General features: G+C 41.1%; 1 protein-coding gene across 3 annotated transcripts in view; it reads right to left on the bottom strand.

Moving 5' to 3' along the window:
- Positions 1-3,238, bottom strand: part of wwp1 (WW domain containing E3 ubiquitin protein ligase 1) — a 33,879-nt gene extending 30,641 nt beyond the window's left edge. Inside the window, exon 1 of one of the 3 annotated variants that reach the window (XM_076971107.1) lies at positions 3,103-3,238. The gene's annotated coding sequence lies outside the window, so the exon portion shown is untranslated. Of the gene's footprint in view, positions 1-2,834; positions 2,998-3,102 lie in introns of those variants that run through there. The other 2 variants (XM_076971104.1, XM_076971106.1) reach the window with 2 other exon arrangements.
- Between the last annotated feature and the right edge of the window lie 2,762 nt (positions 3,239-6,000).

Below are 6,000 nucleotides of genomic sequence, written 5' to 3' on the forward strand. Positions count from 1 at the left end.
AACCCCAGTCTGCTGGGCTCGGAGACTAGGGGAAGACCCTTGGTGTATGGATTTCATACTGATCAGCACAGCTGCATGTGTTCTATAGAGGACAATAGAGAGCTTCACAGTGCATTAATACAGTGCTTAGGTAAGCAGGGGACCCTGGGAAGTCCAAACACAGTACCAAGTGTAATTCTGTGATTTTAAAGTCCAAAAAGGTGCCATCCACATTTCCAAAATCTTGGAGTTTTGGTGTCAACACCAGGGATCATATGGTTAATCAAACAGACACCCAGTTTGACACACACATAAAAACCTATGTAGAATTTGAGTACTCCTTTACAGAGAGACATCTCCATTAAGAGTTTTGGCTCTTCAGCTAAAACTAAAGAAAATCAATTAAGTCTGTAGAGAATGCCATTATAAAGATTTGATACTAGCGCACCTTATTATTTTACTTATTTAACCATTTATTTATTGATTTACTTGTCATGCAAGTTTCAAGCCTTTGTTGTTGATTAAAGTGCCAAGTGAGAACAAGTAAACATGTATTTCATATGGAGTGAATGTCAAAGTCCAGTGAGAAAGTTATACCTGCAATGAGTAACTGTTGCAGGCAAATAAATTATTGACATGTTTGAATAACTAGAACTACAAAATTGAAAAGAAAAAAAAAAAAACCACAAACAAAAAAATTCCCTACCCCTAACTAAGACAAGCTCATCTGATGTTTATACTGTGACTGATTTTGCAGATGTGCAATATCTACTTTTCAAGCTAATCTTAGAGATGAAAATTTCACGTTCTCCTAATGTTTTGAAACTTCTCAAAACACTTTAATGATGGTCAGTAATAAAGAGGAGCTTTGAGATGCTTATGGCTGATCTGAAAGACTGACGATACCACCTGACTCTACCAAAGGGTCTCTTCCATGTGTGACGCATTAAAAACATTTGATTTGAATGATGAAAGTGCCGGCTAAAGATACCTTATTAATCCCGAGGGAAATTGAGGCAATGCAGTCAGACATTTCTATGTTTATTGCCAACTGATTAAAGCTTTAGTTAATACTTCAAATAAAGCTGTATTTAGGTTTATCAGTCTGTAATGAAGTATCGCATTTAAATGGTGCAAACATAAGTTCACTTTGAATCTGACTTATGAAGACTTTGAATCTGGATATTCTTGAAAATACTGCACAAAAGTAAGAATAAAGATAACAAATTGTGACTGGTTTTTCCAAAAGATTATGATGTTTCCAAACACTACAAATTACGTGATATTCTATTTTAAGAATACCAGGAGAGACCCCAATGCATAACCGAAGTGAACAACCAGCAGTCAGGTCTGCTTTTCTTTATTTTGGCACCAGCACATACCACAAGGCTACAAACATACATCAACATTTTCACCAGCTGCTTCATCTATAAAGAAACTAAACAACACAGTGAAAAACAAAGAAGGAAAAACACGTATGAGACCCAAAGTCGCTACTCAAATAACATCTCTGACACCAGTTTTCCTCACAGCGTGGAGGTCACAGCCGTGTGGAGACCACCACACCACCAACACTACTGAGACTGCAACACAGTCATCCATGAGGACAAACCTGGTCCCTCACACACAAACTACACTTACAGTTCACGACCAGGCCAGTGGTTGTAGGTTAATGCTGTTTTCGGTCATTCAGCATTCAGACAATTAGCAAGGTAGTTAGCCAACTTACATCTCACAAACGGATATCATTTAGGCATACTGAACCAAACGAATGTTACTATAAAATACTTCAGGCTCATTTTCGCGACATTTAACCAGACCTTAATTAGTCAATTAAACCTGATCCAGTTAGCCAGCTAAGTCCAAGTCTAACTGGCACGTAGCTATCGAGCTATGCTATGAAGGTTAGCTTTAATTACATTAAACAATAACCGTGTCTGGTATTGTGTGTTTTAAGTTGATGCACGTCGACAAAAAAGTCTTAATGGATTAATTTGTTGAACGTCGTATGTTATCCTGAAGTTAGCGGAACAACATTACCTATTTATTAGCCGGCTAGGCTAACCCCCCCGGTTACTGCATGTAGCTTAGCTAGGCTAGGCTAGCTACGTTAGCGGGCAGCGGTCCGTATCCTAGCGACCGTGCTAACGAAGTAGGACATGCAGCTACTGGGACAGAACAGGGACATAGTGGGACCTACGGCAGGGGACATAGTGGGACATACGGCGGGGGACGCGTCCACTTAGCCAGACAGCCATGTAAGTCAGGGTTGAACTAACGTACATGTCCCATCTGCGGTGGGACAGCGCGGTGTGGAGACGGTCAACTAACCCGCTGGTCAACCCGCCGGGGCTGGAATGAGAGGTCGGCGACAACCCGCAACCGGTAAAGGGCTAAACGAGCAGTCGGTCGTGGGTGTTCACCTCCTCACTGGCGTTCACCGTGGGTTTAGCCAGCTAGCCCAGACAAACGAGCACATCCGCGGTGTTGTGTTCCCCCTCTTCCCCTTGTTCTTGTACTGGACTCACACAGCTGGCTGGCTAGGCTAGGCTAAGCTAAGCTAAGAGTGCAGTAGCGACATTAGCGAGGCCTACGGTACGCACCGCCATTTCCCCATTTAAACAGCGAGTGAGTGTGGCATTGTAGCTGCCTCCACCAGAACGGACCCAAACCGAGCCGCCCCGGCGGTGCGGCTAACCCGTCTGGAGCCGCGGGGTGTCCGCTAAGCTAGCGTGAGCAGCGATGACTCTCCAAACCCGCCCAGGCCAGTCGCTCCCTCCGGGCTGTGGTGGCCGGACACCAAATGACAAGCACGTCTGCACACGTATCAAGACGTTACAATCGCAGCCTCGCACCACTTACGGAGCCGGGTGCCCCTCGCCGGAGTTCGCGGTGTTCTCCCCGATGCGCTGCTGCTCTGCTCGCCTAGGCGGGGTGGACGGGCACGACTGCCATTTCTCGGTCCACTGACAGCCTCGCGCCGCAGCAGAGTCACGCGCGTCACGCGTGACGCAGTAACGCATCTGACGTCAGCGGCGTGACGCGGTAACGCGTCTCACGCGTCTTGTTTAAAAACGTTCACCTAAAACTCGTTAATCCAAAACGTTTGATGTTTATACTTACTAAGCTGCCAGTTGATGTCAACGAACGCGCTAATAAACGCGCTGTCCTGGTTGTTTATTTTTTATTCTTTTCTAACGAGCCTGTTGTATTTCATTGATTTCAACTGTCTAATATTTTCTAGTAGGATAACCTGACGCGGCTCTTTCGCCAGAGTCCCAGAAAAAACGAACGTTCGTTTAACGAACCAACATTTTTTTATACGCGCGTGTGTGACGTCATCAGAGTCAGACTTCAAAATGAAGAAGATAACGGTGCGCGTGCGTAGTATTGTTCGGATGAGCCGTAGATAAACATCTCTAACTTATAATGGTAATAGTCTACATTGCGTTGATGGGTGGCACATGGTATGGAAATGCCGTTTATAATCAGAAAACCTGTCTTGTTAATGTTTACTTTTGCAATTTCTTTCTATTTTTAATTCATATGGGCGATTAATCCAAGGAAGAGAGTTTTGATTAAATGGATTTAATCAAATTAATTATTTAATAATTTGATTGAATGGATCAAAATCCATTAAAATGTTACAAAAAACAAATCAAAACAAACAAGCAAACAATAACAAAAAAACGTATATGCATAGAGTTAACTAAACAATGTGAAAATATGACACTGTTGAATTCAAATGATGACATGCAGTCAATATGACTTTATTAGAGCCCCCAAAATTACAGGCCTAAACCAATATTTATGATAAACCATCAGGCTGGTATTTATTTTTGATTTCACTGCAATCATCATTGGATAATGCTGTGCTATATGTCATACATACAACTCCTTTAAATGTTTGTATTGTGACAGATCTGGCTAGATGGATGAATTAATTAAACTAACTAGACAAATCAAACCAATCTACATGACTATAACTAGTCTTACTTTAGTTCTAAACACATTTGAAATACTGAAGAGATCAAGGTTAAGAAAGGACACATATGCAGTGATGTAGCTAACAAAGTATCAAGTCTTTCAGGGGCTGGCTTTCTGGCCATTGCTTAGGTTGCAGTGCCAATGGTGAATCGTCGTGAATTCTATGGTCTTTGCCTTAGGCATTCTCTGGGAGACAGGTGAGACAGGTGGCCTTGATGACGACTTTGCCCACTCTGGGCATCCTCTCACACAGATTCATGTAGTAGTTAGCTGAAAGCTTTCCTAAGCTTTCCTTAAACCTTTTGATATGCTGAGCACTTGAATAACTTTCTAAATAATAATAAAAAACACTTAGGCTACAGCTAGAGGTATCTTACGAATATTTTTCCCATTTAAATCTTTTTATTTTGTGCATAAAATCATGTAGAGGCTTGAACCTGACCTGTCCTGATCACTGCAGTTATATAACTTTGTTGAACTTTCCGCTCGTAAAACAATGTGCATTAATATGCAGTTGGAAGAAGACTTAAGCATTCTTCTCTTGGCATCTGGCAAATCCAGATTTGTTCATCAGCCTGCTGAATTGTCAAGCATGTGTTGTCACTCCAGATAACATTTCCCCACTGCCCTAACATCCCATAGCAGCAAGCTTCACACCAGCATCGTGCAGAGTGGAGGCTGGGGTGGAGAAGATCAGTTATGGAAACATATTTCACTGCAGTGTTGCAGAGACGTTTGGATCTCTGTAATGAGGGAAGCAAGAGAGGGTTTCTGATTTTTACCTGTTACATGTGACAACAATAGCATCTCCAGTTGACCATGGCAAATGTAGCAGAGCAAAAATCCAGTAACACTCAATATGAGTGTCACATTCTTTAGTATGCCGCACCAATGCTTGTCTATTGAGATTGCATCACTATGTGTTTGATTTTGTACATTTGTTACAATGGGTGTGGATGAAACACAAATACATAAAGCCAGTTATAATATTATGACCAGCAGAGGGCAGAGTATCACTACACTTCACTCGGTCACAAAAGTTTTCAACTTGTTCCTTCTTGAAACAACCCACACGAACAACATATGGGACATGTTTGTATTAAAATGATCCGTGTTCTTTGCAGGGGTTATGTGTTCTCTTCAAGAACATGTAGTTATATATTCCATTTCATTTAAGAAAAGCAGTAACTCGGGCAATTGTTTTCCGAAAGGTCTGCAGAAGGGTGTTTCTGACTCATTTCAGATTACATCCTACGTGGCTTGCTTATACAAAGTTGTAAAAAACATCCAGTGAGCAAGAGTAATTTTATACTCATTAATAACTCATTAACTCATTAATGGCCTATTCAATTTAACTTCATTGCCATGTTCTTGGCACAACTGGGCTCCAGTATGTTTTATTTTAAATACTGCATTAGAAGAAATCAGGAGGAACCACAAAGAAAACACTGGTTTCTTTCTCTCTTTCTCTCTCTCTTTCTCTCTCTCTCTCTCTCTCTCTCATAGCATATGGAAACAGTCTGTCTTCCTTTCACTCAAATGTTCAAGGAATAATAAATTGGGCTACTGTAGGCTATTGTTACTATCACTACTGTTACCACTGGACAATCTGGACACAATCATATATTCTGTATACAACTCTATCCCTAACCCTAACCCATGTAGAGTTCGATTCTGTTCCATGTATAATTAGAAGAAATTATAACTTTTTTGGCCTAGCATAGTGTGTCATAGTTTTCACTATTGTGATATAATCTATTTTTGTGTTCTATCCTTATTGTAATATACACACAATTATCTCTTTAGACAAATGTTTATAGGATTTTAATACATTGTCATTAACATTGTTTTACCACTCCTGTTTTACCAAAATTCTACATCTTGGACCAATAAAGTTTTGACATAATGCTTTGGTTTCTTGAGAGTGCCACTGACCACATGTAAACCTTCAGTCTCAGTCTACTGTTCAGCCTTGTACAAAGCTGGCTGTCAGTAATGTGCAGGCAGAGGATACATCCACGTCTTCACTGCTGA

Source organism: Brachyhypopomus gauderio, chromosome 13 (genome assembly GCF_052324685.1).
Source record: "Brachyhypopomus gauderio isolate BG-103 chromosome 13, BGAUD_0.2, whole genome shotgun sequence".
Classification (NCBI taxonomy): Eukaryota; Metazoa; Chordata; class Actinopteri; order Gymnotiformes; family Hypopomidae; genus Brachyhypopomus; species Brachyhypopomus gauderio.